Source organism: Sardina pilchardus, chromosome 1, assembly GCF_963854185.1.
Source record: "Sardina pilchardus chromosome 1, fSarPil1.1, whole genome shotgun sequence".
Taxonomy (NCBI): Eukaryota; Metazoa; Chordata; class Actinopteri; order Clupeiformes; family Clupeidae; genus Sardina; species Sardina pilchardus.
The window spans coordinates 41,081,858-41,095,392 of NC_084994.1; the positions used below are offsets into that span (position 1 = coordinate 41,081,858).

The following is a 13,535-nucleotide window of genomic DNA, read 5'->3' on the forward strand; positions in this document are numbered from 1 at the left end:
CCCATGTCAAAACTCATCTGATGATCTCAACTGACTGCCCCACACATAACACAAAGCTTTTTAAAAAAAAAAAAAAAAAAAACACCCTTTGTTTTTATACATTTTTTTAATGTGAAAAAAGGCTATAAATCCATTCAGCGGCTTGACCTTTTCACCTACCCATGTCAAAACACATCTGATTATCTCAACTAACTGCCCCACACATAACACAAAGCTTTTTTTCAAAAAAAGAGCACCCTTTGATTTTATACCATTTTTTAATGTGAAAAAAAGGCTATAAATCTATTTAGCGGCTTGACCTTTTCACCTACCCATGTCAAAACACATCTGATGATCTCAACTAACTACCCCACACATAACACAAAGCTTTTTTTTCCCCAAAAACCCACCCCTTGATTTTATACAATTTTTTAATGTGGTTAAAAAAGGCTATACATCTATTCTGCGGCTTGACCTTTGAGTTTATACCATTTTTTATGAAAAAAAGCTTTGTGTTACGTGTGGGGCAGTCAGTTGAGGTAATCAGATGAGTTTTGATATCGGTAGGGGAGAGGGTCAAGCCGCAGAATAGATTCATAGCCTTTTTTTCACATAACAAATGGTATAAAATCAAAGGGTGTTTTTTTAGGGAAAAAAAGCTTTGTGCTATGTGTGGGGCAGTTAGTTGAGATCATCAGATGTGTTTTGACATGGGTAGGCGAAAAGGTCAAGCTGCAGAATAGATTTATAGCCTTTTTTTCACATTAAAAAATTGTATAAAATCAAAAGGTGGGTTTTTGAGGGAAAAAAGCTTTGTGTTATGTGTGGGGCAGTTAGTTGAGGTAATCAGATGTGTTTTGACATGGGTAGACGAAAAGGTCAAGCCACAGGATAGATTTATAGCCTTTTTTCAATTATAAAAAATGTTATAAAATCAAAGGGTGGGTTTTTTGGGGAAAAAAGCTTTGTGTTATGTGTGGGGCAGTTAGTTGAGGTAATCAGATGTGTTTTGACATGGGTAGGCGAAAAAGTCAAGCCACAGGATAGATCTATAGCCTTTTTTCTCAAATAAAAAATGGTATAAAATCAAAGGGTGGGTTTTTTGGGAAAAAAAGCTTTGTGTTATGTGTGGGGCAGTTAGTTGAGATAATCAGATGTGTTTTGACATGGGTAGTTGAATAGGTGAAGCCGCTGAATAGATTTATAGCCTTTTTTCACATTAAAAAATGGTATAAAATCAAAGGGTGGGTTTTTTGGGGAAAAAAGCTTTGTGTTATGTGTGGGGCAGTTAGTTGAGGTAATCAGATGTGTTTTGACATGGGTAGGCGAAAAAGTCAAGCCACAGGATAGATTTATAGCCTTTTTTCTCAAATAAAAAATGGTATAAAATCAAAGGGTGGGTTTTTGGGGAAAAAAAGCTTTGTGTTATGTGTGGGGCAGTTAGTTGAGATAATCAGATGTGTTTTGACATGGGTAGGTGAATAGGTGAAGCCGCTGAATAGATTTATAGCCTTTTTTCACATTAAAAAATAGTATAAAATCAAAGGGTGTTTTTTTTGGAAAAAAAGCTTTGTGTTATGTGTGGGGCAGTTAGTTGAGATCATCAGATGTGTTTTGACATGGGTAGGTGAAAAGGTCAAGCCGCTGAATAGATTTATAGCCTTTTTTCACATTAAAAAAAATGTATAAAATCAAGGGGTGGGTTTTTGGGGAAAAAAAGCTTTGTGTTATGTGTGGGGTAGTTAGTTGAGATCATCAGATGAGTTTTGACATGGGTAGGCGAAAAGGTCAAGCCGCAGAATAGATTTAAAGCATTTCAAGCATGGTTTTTACATTTAAAAATATATAAAATCAAACAGTGTTTTTTTTTTTTAGAAATTAAGCTTTGTGTTATGTGTAGGAGAGTTAGCCGAGTTCACCATATGTGTTTTGACATGTGTAGGTCAAAAGGTCAGACCGCACAATATATTTATAGCATTTGAACAATTAAAAGTTGTATAAAATCAAAGGTTGTTTTTTGGAGAAAAGAAGCTTTGTGTTATGTGTGGGGCAGTTAGCTGAATTCACCCTATGTGGTTTGACATGGGTAAGTCAAAAAATGAAGTCGCAGAATAGATTAAAAAGCATGTATCAACATTAAAAATCAAAATATTTTTTTTTGACAAATGAAGCTTTGTGTTATGTAGGCAAGCCTTGTAGGAACACGTGCACGTTGGTTTGACACAAATTTGTCCCTTGTAGCCAGTGCTGAACAGGTTTTTCGAATGTGTCGAATATCCAACATCCAATATAAAACCAACTTTACCACGCTTTCACAAGCCGTTAACTGACTGAACGCCGCCTCATCCGCGGCTAGGTTTAACCGGCCATTCCCCGGCTAGGTCAGTGAGGACAAGAGGCGCGATATTCCAAAGCCGCCTCGGTGTAGGCGTAAACATGTAAGAACTGGGTGTGAAGTTGAACAGTGACGTACAACAACATAGGCGTCGAAGTCTCGTGACACTACTGTCATTCTCAAAACAGCGGTGCAGCTCTCTGTCAAGTTCTCTGCTCCTCCGTTTGATATTTCTAGATCTTCTGACTAAGTTTACTCTACTTATCCAAACTGACGACATCACCACTGTCACTAGATATAAAGCAAACATTGATTTTCACTCGGTGCTATTCACTGACCGTAAAAAAGTGTAATTAGTAGCCTATGCAGTATGCACCTGTTCTATACAGTCTGGTATGCACTGTTGTTTGTGGCTAGCTAGACTTGCTAGCTCGATGTGACACAATATTGTAGCGCGGCTCGGATATGCTTGTGTTACGTTCCCAGAGGAAAAAAATGTTTCTCATTTGTATCTCTTCTGTTGCTCAGGAGCCAAAATTGAGATTCTCATTTAAGGATCATTTAAGGATAACTATATTGTGTGGCGCAATAATATCCTGCACTTTCAGTTTCACTTTGGAGTGAGGATATTACTGCGTAGAGTCTAAGTGCTCCCAATGTTATTGCACCACACAATATAGTTATCCCTCTAACCTGCTTACAAATGCACCACATTTTATTTTGTCTCACCATACTTGGTTGTGTGACTACTCGTGTAACTGTATCTTAATAGGGAAAACATGGAGGTGTTTGGTCGCTTCTAACTTCATCTGTGTTTGGATCCTAATGAATGCATTGGGCTAGCTTAGTGCTATCAAAGTTGCGCCGCGCGCCAGAGCCAGTGAGTGCACGCATTGAAACGTGAGAGGTATGTATCAACTCGTCTTAGTTAAGGGAATAATGTAGTTTAATATGAAAAAACGGTTAAGTGTTCCTTTAATCCCAATGTAGGTAAAACCAAATGAGAATTTGTTCCATCATTATTGTAAAGATACTGTATGCATGGCAATCTAAACATCAAATCAAAACAACACACCTGTCTATATTGACTGTCTGCAGGCAAACTTGAGGCAACATCCTCATGTGTTCAAGATCGAAACTGATGTTTCAGGGGTGGAGCGATGGAGCAGCATATTGAGAAAAGACTCCTTGTTTCCTTTCTGTTTTAGCCATGTGGGAACAGACGTCTGCTTGACCTCAGTGGTTTAAACAGTCCATGGTCAGGGTGTGAAATGTCTTTTGGAAATAGTTTTGGGCCGTTGTTGTACTTTTCTGGTATAGATATCCTGCAGGGTAGGGAGAGGTGCTCTGATGGTACCCTTCGCAGTAAATGTCAAGTGTCTGTGAAAGAGAAAGGAAGCATACATTACAATTGACCCTGTCCATGAATATAATCAATGCAAACTACTCTGCTTGTGTGTGACACATAAAAGCAAACCCACACAAGCAGTCAGGCACAATAGTTATAAGTAATGCAGATGTGAACAACATATACTTGTATTAGAAACTTTGGGAGTGCACTTAGATATGTTCGGTATTTATTTATTTAGTTTAATAGAGAGGCCATTTGAAAGTGACCCTACACTTCTGCGCAGTAGTACTGTATGTCTGTGTGTTATCATACCTAATCGTAGCTTTACCTGCAGATCATCCCCCATGAGTCTTGCAATAGCAGCCACTGGCTCCAGGCTGGGGCTTCTGGATGGCACCTTTAAAAAAAAAATAATAATAATAAAAAAAGATTGCCTTACAATTAGTTATTGTTGATTAATCTGTAAAATCATAGAATTAAAAAAAATAAGCAAGGTAAGTCTATCAGATGTACAAATATAAACGATAATTACCTTATGGAGGCACCCTTGCCACAATCACCATCCATATTAATTATTGATATCAGTTTATTTCTGAGGGCTCTGTCAATAAAAATAAGAATAAACAAAATGATGCATGCTGTACAACAAACTGAATTGGTAAAACATGGCTAATCGCAAATTCAAGAGTACTTTTAAGTAACTGCAATAATCATGATTACTTTCTGGATTAATGTATTGCATAGCACTTATGACAAACAAATTAGAGCATGCTCAATAACATACCCTATAGTCCACACCCACCACGTTGAGGGCAGCAGCCATGGTTACCATCAAGGAACAGGGAGTGTCATCAGGTTAGACCGACTTTGCCCTGGACAGTTCATAGAGCCCACTACAAAGTCATAACAGACACATGAAAGGAGGGGATAAACTAACCGTTACAGACACAAATACATGCACACATATTAGTGTTATATGCGTATGTGTGTCTATCTGGTGAGTGAACTCACTTGTGGGCTTGGAACTTCTTCCGTATGGACGTGACACACATTTGGAACATTTCAAAATGCACACAGTGGTCTCAGTGGAATCAAGAGTCCAACTTGGGTTCTTGAATCCTTGATTTCTGCCTTCAGAAAAATTCCCTACTTCCATAAATTGAGAGGAAATATCTTCTCCAAACAGTAGCTGGAAGACCTGCAGCACCTACAATCACCATGACACAGACAAAACAAGAGTTAAGTCAAAACATGATCATCTGAAATAATAATACAGTGGCCAAATGTTTTATAGATCATTTAATCGTGAAAAATGTTCTAATATACACGTCTAAATTTACTGGTTGATGTCGAAAATGCATTGTTTCACCTCTTGGAATTGTTGATTCATTGACTTGAAAAAAAGGAAAATATATCAAAATGTAATTGTGGATATTCATCAATTTAGGACCTTTCCTTACCTGATCAGAAGAGTCCATCAAACTTCATCCAGTACACCACTTGTTTCCTTGATAACCTTTATGGAAAAAAAAATAAGGACGTTGACACATTAAAGAAAACGCCAAACGGCAAGCTAAAACCTGACCAGCGGTTATAGGCCAGCCAATCTAGCGTTTGACCCATAACTAATTGCAATAGTAATCATTCCAAGTTTTTTGTGATCCCTAGGTATATCAGACCTGCAAACCCCTCAGCGTAAAAAAGGTGACAGTGTCCGACGGGGGGGGGGGGGGGGGGGGGGCGCATATACAGAAAACTGCTCGTTTTTTTTATGTATATATTATACTGTACTATATTATTATATATAATACATACATGTATGATGTATGTAAACAAATAAATACATTTTCTTCCTTAAATACAGAGGGCATAAGTAGGCCTGTTTTGACCTAGGGGTCAATTCCCATAGGTGCAGGAGGATTTTTTTTTATATGCCTATGTTTTTATTTTTGTTAAAGGCCAGTTATTTCATGGATCCAGGATACTATGCATCCTGATAAAGTTCCCTTGGCCTTAGGAATTAAAATAGCCCCACATCATCACATACTCTTATTCACCATATAGCTAGATATTGCATGGTGTTTTTTCCAGTTAGCCTATTCTCATTGAGCTCAATGCAAATCAATGCGCGTCCTGCGTTCTACAGAGGGTTTATTAAACGTTATTTGCACACCTATGACCCAGATCCAATTTGTTGGCCGTATCACACTGGAATAGCCTATTAATTTGGCAAACTCGTTGTTAAGTTTAAATGAACGGTCACGTTGCATCCAAGCTGTAGACGTTCAGAACATAACATTGTCGCACATGACGGTGGTTGATTTTAGCTAGTTGGATGGCAATAGGGCAATTAAAATAGCGATGTTTCAAAGCTAAGGTTCATAGAGATAGAACTGACTGGCTTTTGGCCATAGCAATCATCCATTTAGAACTAGTAACGGCAGTTTGTAGCCTACTGCAAGTTTAGAAATTAGTTGATATGTGGTGGAAAGAAGTAGCCTAGTTCTACTAACAAGACAACATATTTTTAGCGATTTAAACCAAAGATTGTCTAGTAGTAACACTCTCTGTTTAAACGTTTACATCATAACAGGAAATTAACACAAAACAAATGGTAACAGTGGAATAAGTGGGATAATGGACTCCACGGCTTTCGGTCCAAGAAATAAATGCACTTAGAAGGGGTCGTTTTACCTCTACGTTCATTTGTGAACCGACCGCGGTGTGTCATCCCTGACAAAAATGACTAGCGCGGTAGCCAGGCGTCCAAACGTGAACTTCGCGCTGTGTTCAAGATTCTGAAGCATGTGCTAAGACTCCGATTGGCCCAGAGAAGTGTCAATTACAAGAATTAGCCAATAATGTTTCGCAATTCTAGCCTGCATTGCATACAGATTAAGGGCAGCCTTCACCCCCCCCCCCCTCCCCCCCAAATAAAAACTCTCCGGTTCTGAGCGATTCACGTGAATGACCCAATTGACCAAGAAAACGGCGATTGTCGCCGAAAAGCGACAAGTTTGCAGGTCTGGTATATCTAATTAACATATTAAAAATCTACCTATTTATATTTAGTGGAACATAGTTTTTTTTCAAGGTTAAAGGCAGCTATTTCCAATGCATTTTGCCATTGGGATTTACTACAGGTGAAATGGGTAAAATGTTAAACTAAAGATATCAACTTGAAACTTTCACAGTTGTTTACTCACATTATGGCAACGATTTTTGTATTGCAAGTTTTTTGAAATGTGATGCTTAGATATGCAAATGAGACCAGTTTTACTTAAATATGCAATAATTTGCATATATTTCTAGAACACTAAATCTGAACAATAGGTACAGTCAGCGTCAAAATAATTGCTGCATTTTGCTTATATATTGGATACAAAAAGCCAAAATACAATGGGAATGTTAGATATCACTTCATATCACCTCAGAAATGAGGATGTCAAGTCAAGTCAAAATCAATGCGTTTCAATGGAAGTACATTATAGAACAAATGATTGTCAATGATATGGTATGATGGAAGTATCTCAATGCATCCCAAGTCACTTGATATGTTGTCTAAAGGTCAATATCTTCCTTATGTGACTTGGCATGCATTGAGATACTTCCATCATACCATATCATTGACAATCATTTGTTCTTTACTGTACTTCCATTGAAACGCATTGATTTTGACTTGACTTGATTTCCTCATTTTTGAGGTGATATGAAGTGTTATCTAATATTCCCTTTGCATAGGCTTTTGGTATCCAACATATAAGCAAAATGCAGCAATTATTTTGAAGCTGACTGTACCTATTGTTCAGATTTAGTTTTCTAGAAATATATGCAAATTATTGCATATTTAAGTAAAACTGGTCTCATTTGCATATCTAAACATCACATTTCAGAAAACTTGCAATACAAAAAATCGTTGCCTTAATGTGAGTAAACAACTGAGAAAGTTTCAAGTTGATATCTATAGTTTAACATTTTACCCATTAAATCCCAATGGCAAAATGCATTGGAAATTGCTACCTTTGACCTTGAAGAAACGTATGTTCCATTAAATATAAATGGGTAGATTTTTTTATGTGATGCAGGAGGGTATAAGGATCAATAAAAAGTATGAAACATTACTATTACTTTTGCAATTAGTTTCATTTTTGGCCCTTTATTGAGCTAGATTGACTGGCCTATTATATTCCCCACGAAATTCAAATTAAGGTAGCACTAGCACTAGCAGTTAGATGGTGGGGGCGAATGCTAACTTTCAACAGAAAAGTTTGTTGCCTTTTAAACAGATTGACGGTGAGCTAACCACTAACGTTACAGTTACACTACACAGCAGGCAAGCTTCGTCGACCTACACGTCTCTTACAGAAAAGTAAAACATGACCAACACTTGTATTCACGAATTCAATCCCACTATTTAACAGAAAAAGAGTTTGGTCAGCTTTGATATCGTGTGCTAAAAGTTGCTAGTGCGCTAACCTAACGTTAACGTTAGCTATCATTAAACTAGCTGCTAGTTCTAACGTTAGCACGATAGCTAACGATACTGCGGGTATTCCCCAACCTAGTACATCCTCAGCACGAACGTTAAGTTTAAACATGGACGACGGGAATGTTTCTTAAAAAGTTACAAATGCTGGCCAACTATTTAGACAAACTACATCTTACATTTATTATCTTACCTTGGCTTTCAAACAGTCAAACAGCCGTCGTCAGGCAGCCATTGTTCTCGGGCAACTTCGGACTTCCAGGGAGAGACTTCTGCCGACGTAATGACGTCAGATGGGTACCCGAAGGACTGAACCAAGAGCCTGACTGGCTTCGGTTTCACCCTCTCTGAACGAGATTATAAACACCGTTCATGCAGTAAAAATAAACTCTGGACCAACAAAAGAATGGACACTGACAAGTGTCAACTTAAGCCTACCTTACATTGACAGACTTAGCAAAGATTTGGAAAAGTTTTTTGAAAGACTAGGCCAGTCTCAGATTAGGATTTTGGAAAGACTGTGGGTCACATTTACTAGACTGCTAGGCCTAGATTCATTCAAATTATTTCCATCGCGCACTACATCAACAGGAACTCATGCGATACCCTACTCATATCAAACTATCGCGTTTCTGCAGCACTGTTTCATGTGTGACATCCCTAATAGTTATAGGGCTGTTCTGTCACAAGAATAGCCGACTAATAGTTTAGAAGAAATGAAATAACAAATAATCATATAGGCTACAGCTGTCGCCTATTTTGCCCCTTCCTGTGGTGTTGGAGAGAGGTCACTATTGATTTTTAATGTTCATGTCACTATTTGCATGAGCCACGACTAAAAAGACTTCCGATAATATCAAACATGTTAAACTAGAAAAAGACTACCTCCAACGTACTTTTAATAAAGAGACATGTAGATCTAATTCATTAATAAACGTAGTTTTGCGGAACGTAGCCAAACAAGAAAACATGATATTTGCAGGTGTGTGGTTTGGATATTCAAAACCTTCCATGCTAACCTTCCATTAGGTCCTTGCTAACCATTGTGTGACACTCTTATATTATTTAATAACTCAAAAGCACCAAAATCATACATTGGCCTACATGTGTAGCAGTCTAATTACACTGTTCGTCGTGTGCAGCAAATACAACACCTGACATTGTAGACAAATCAAAGAACCTCCTTCCGTATTTGTTTGGGTATTGAATTTATGTGAGTCTATGTCTCTGCTCTGTATGTGTATGTGTGTGTGTGTGTGTCTACATGTGTTTGTGTGTGGTGTGTAGCTGTGTGCCTTTCTATGTCTATTGTATAAATGTCTGTGTCTGTGTCTGCTTGTGTGTGTGTGTGTGTGTGTGTGTGTGTGTGTGTGTATGAGTGTGGATGTGCGTATGAGTGTGTGTGTCTTTGTCTTTGGTGTTTGGGTGTAGCTGTGCTGTGCGTGTCTGTCTACATGTACAGTGCCTATAGAAAGTAATCATACCCTTTTGAAATAGTTGCTTTTCTTGGCTTACAGCCTGAAATCAAAACCCTTTAAATTTCAGTGGAATCAGTGGAAAAAGATTTTTTAAAAATCGGTTTTGATTTCAGGCTTTAAGACAAAGTGAGTATTTCAAAAGGGTATGATGACTTTCTATAGGCACTGTATGTGTTTGTGTCTCTGTTTGCATGTGTGTGTGTGTGTGTGTGTGTGTGTGTGTGTATTGCAGCTGTGCCAGGCCCGGCTAATCAGGAGATTTGGGAGGATTCCCGGTGGGCCGTTAACGTTTTGGGCCGGTATGAATATGTGAGCTTAAATATATTGTTTCTGAAGTTCATTTGCTGCGCCCTCGCAGCACCTCTGCAGCCTGGGCTGTGCGGTCTCGGCCCCTTACTCGCAGTTTCCCAAATATGAACAAAGTAGCACTCACAAAAATGTTTCGGAAGTCGCAACGAAGTCTATTTTTGCAATCATTTACGGAAGTGAATGAGCGGCCCCTTCTCCAGTGCCACAACCATGACCATGAATGTGTGCAAGGGAGATGTGTAGGCTAATAATAATCAATTTGACTGTAAGATAATAACCCCAAATCTCAAAAGCCCTCGAAGATAAAATATCATTAAATCATTGTATTGGGTCCTCCTCATATGGAATATCTAGCACTCAGTTTCAGTGAGCAAATAGCCCTGTTAAGAGAAACCAGAGGAGCGTTCAAATCCCGCAGACACCTAAGTGCACATTTACAGTGGTAGCCTAGCAGCTATTGTGCCTTACTCGGGTACTGTATAGGCCTATGCTATGTGCAGAAATAAAATGGCCTTGGAATTGGAATTGGTGTGTTGAAGTCATACTTTTTCTCCTGAAATGTATGAATGAAATATTACCATTCCACCCAATGTATAGTCTGCCAAAGTTGTCAAAAATCTTTTATTAGCTCAGGGGAGGCCATTCCTATATAAACTCCTATCCCATCTCTCTTATAGTAGTAGGCATGTGATGTAGTGTACTTGAATGACCCACGCCCCTCAAGGGCCGCTAAAACTTGACATTTCACAGTAAAATTAAGTGTCCCACTCTGGCCCTGAGCTGTGCTGTGTGTGTGTGTGTGTGTGTGGCTTGCAGTTGTGTGCCTGTCTGTATTTGGGTATTGTGTTTATAGAGACTCATTTCTAATTTGAAACAAATAGGTTTGGATGAGCATGAGAGGGCTGGACAAAACAATGATTTAAAAAAAAAAAAAAAAGATTAATCTAACAATTTTATTTTTTAGTTTGATTTCAGTTATTGATAATTTCTCCTTTAATTAACATGACAATCTATTCTGGCTAATTTAGCCTATCTAGGACTGTGTAGCCTAATACATGTTTAAGAGTCATTGCATGAGAAAACCAGGCAGAGGTGGGAAGATGGGGGTCGGCCAAATTGGCTCATACTTTGTATATGTGATAAGTATGTGGAACTATGAACAGCCATATACTTAAAACCCTCCAGCTGTTTTTTGTTATGGAGTTCTGGGACCCCTCTCAGAGACCCTCAAAAATCCAACAATTCATGGCTGAAAATGACTGAAATTGCCATTTCTACCCTGATTATCCTGATAAAGATATGAACATAAGCTTTATATTTCCATAGAGCCTAGGTAGCATAGTTTTAAAGACCAAAAGGTGCACCGAGGGGTTATCTACACCACTGAAAGCAGAATTTTCCTCCCTCTAAATTTCGGTCATTTTTAAGAAGCATTATCTCGTATTCGCAGTGGCTTTGGTGGATGGTTTTACTGTTGCTGGAGAAAGGAACATCTACTGATTCAAAAACAATTGTCGTCTAATTGGGCCACACATAATGTGTGCCGTGCCAGGAGGGTCTTTAGCAGGATTTGTCGTGTTTTGGCCTATGATAAACCATATTCAGATCGCCATCACATGGCCATACCATGGCATTACATCACAAACAGATGTAATGCCAGATGTTTGCGATGTAATGGCATGGTATGGCCACTCGGTGGCGATCTGAATAGTCTAGTTTCAAATGTATGACAACCAAGAACAACAATGCATGCAGAGGTCTGCACTCTTTGAGTGCTTTTCTAGTTAATTAAAGCTTTCTTTAACAATTTGTCATACAGTGACACAAAAATTGACCATAAATTACCCTATATTGAGATATTATTACCTGGTTTATTATACTCCAAAACCCGAAAAAAAAACCTGTAAAGACCCTCCTGTCACGGCGCACATTATGTGTGGCCCAATTAGACGACAATTGTTTTTGAATCAGAAGATGTTCCTCTGTCCAGCAACAGTAAAACCATCCACCAAAGCCACTGCAAATGTGAGATAATGCCTCCTAAAAATGACCAATTTTAGAGGGATGAAAATTCTGCTTTCAGTGGTGCAGATAACCCCCTAGTGCACCTTTTGGTCTTTAAAACTATTCTACCTAAGCTCTATGGAAACTTAAAGCTCATGTTCATATCTTTATCAGGATAATCAGGGTAGAAATGGCAATTTCAGTCATTTTCAGCCATGAATTGTTGGATTTTTGAGGTTCTCTGAGAGGGGCCCCAGAACTCCACAACAAAAAAGAGTTTGAGGGTTTTAAGTATATGGCTGTTCATAGTTCCACATACTTATCACATATACAAAGTATGAGCCGATTTGGCCGACCCCCATCTTCCTACCTCCTGCTGGTTTTGCCTGGTTTTCTCGTGCAGTGACTCTTAAAGTGCACACAAACACACACATACTTATGTCGACAGACACACACAGCACAGTTACACACGAACACACACACGTGGATAGACACACACAGCACAGCTACACACACATGTACAGAGTGTATAATAACACTGGTAAAAAAATCTTTTGGTAAGAAATGTGTTGAGGAATCTTTTATGGAACTGATTGAGCCAAATCTGAGATTTACCAAATAGATATAGATGAGAATTGCTTGAGTTTACAAAGAGACCTCTCTGGCGCCTCAGCCTGAGTAAAGAATGAGTCATATAAATGAGACAAAACTGAGCATTATTTAAAACATAGCTGAGATCTCATTAGTAGATTAAAGGGAGTCTACACTGAGCCTAACACGAGATTTACCAAAGAGACTTAAATGAGAATTTCTTGAGTTTACAAGGAGAGCTCTCTGGTGACTCAGCCTGAGTAAAATATGAGACATACAACATGGACAAAACTGAGCATTATTTGAGACCTATTTGAGATCTCATTTATAAATCAAAGGGAGTCTACACTGAGATAACATAACTCTTTGGCTCCCGAGACAAACCTGAGAAGCGTGAGACAAAGGCAATAATCTCATTTTTGTATCATTGTGATCTCATTATTGTCTAGGAGAAACAAATGAGAAACAAAAGAGATCTCATTCTAAGAATTTCTTTCCTCTGGGATGTAGCCTACGGCTAAGATGGTTAAGCAGCCTGTTGTCATAAGATAGTTGTACTAGACTAGTCAGCTGATGTGTTGTGGGATAAGGGGTTTATGTTACGGGATGCCACCCATGTTGTGGGATATAGCCACGGGGATTTTAAACAGGCCACTTCCATGTAATGTCATTCCTCATATTCATCTGGTAATAAACATTTCCTAACAGAGTAATTCTTGCCTCATCACAATATCAACTCTCCACTCATTCCGCTTGGACTGTGCATTATACCTTTCACTGCCTCACGTCTGCCAGGTTCCAAACTGTCTTCCTAACAGCAGTTACAATCAGTATTTTTGTGATAACAACAAAACAGCTCTGCAAAGTTTAAACCAACGATGCTAATCGCGACTAGCGATTAGCCATTTAAAATGCAGAGCCTACCCTCATAAGGAGACCTCTCCAATTCAGAAAAATGCATTAAACTAAAATTGGACAACGTTGTTATGTTTCTTAAACCTT

General features: G+C 38.5%; 2 long non-coding RNA genes across 2 annotated transcripts; both read right to left on the reverse strand.

The window, feature by feature from the left end:
• Nucleotides 1–3,993: 3,993 nt before the first annotated feature.
• LOC134092127 (uncharacterized) lies at nt 3,994–4,521 on the reverse strand. The gene is made up of 3 exons (XR_009940167.1): nt 4,450–4,521; nt 4,198–4,266; nt 3,994–4,062 (listed from the first exon to the last, which is right to left on the reverse strand). It is a non-coding gene; the product is annotated as an uncharacterized LOC134092127 (long non-coding RNA).
• A 1-nt stretch (nt 4,522) lies between these two features.
• LOC134092120 (uncharacterized) lies at nt 4,523–8,421 on the reverse strand. Its single transcript, XR_009940166.1, has 4 exons — nt 8,345–8,421; nt 5,126–5,181; nt 4,677–4,872; nt 4,523–4,558 (listed from the first exon to the last, which is right to left on the reverse strand). It is a non-coding gene; the product is annotated as an uncharacterized LOC134092120 (long non-coding RNA).
• Between the last annotated feature and the right edge of the window lie 5,114 nt (nt 8,422–13,535).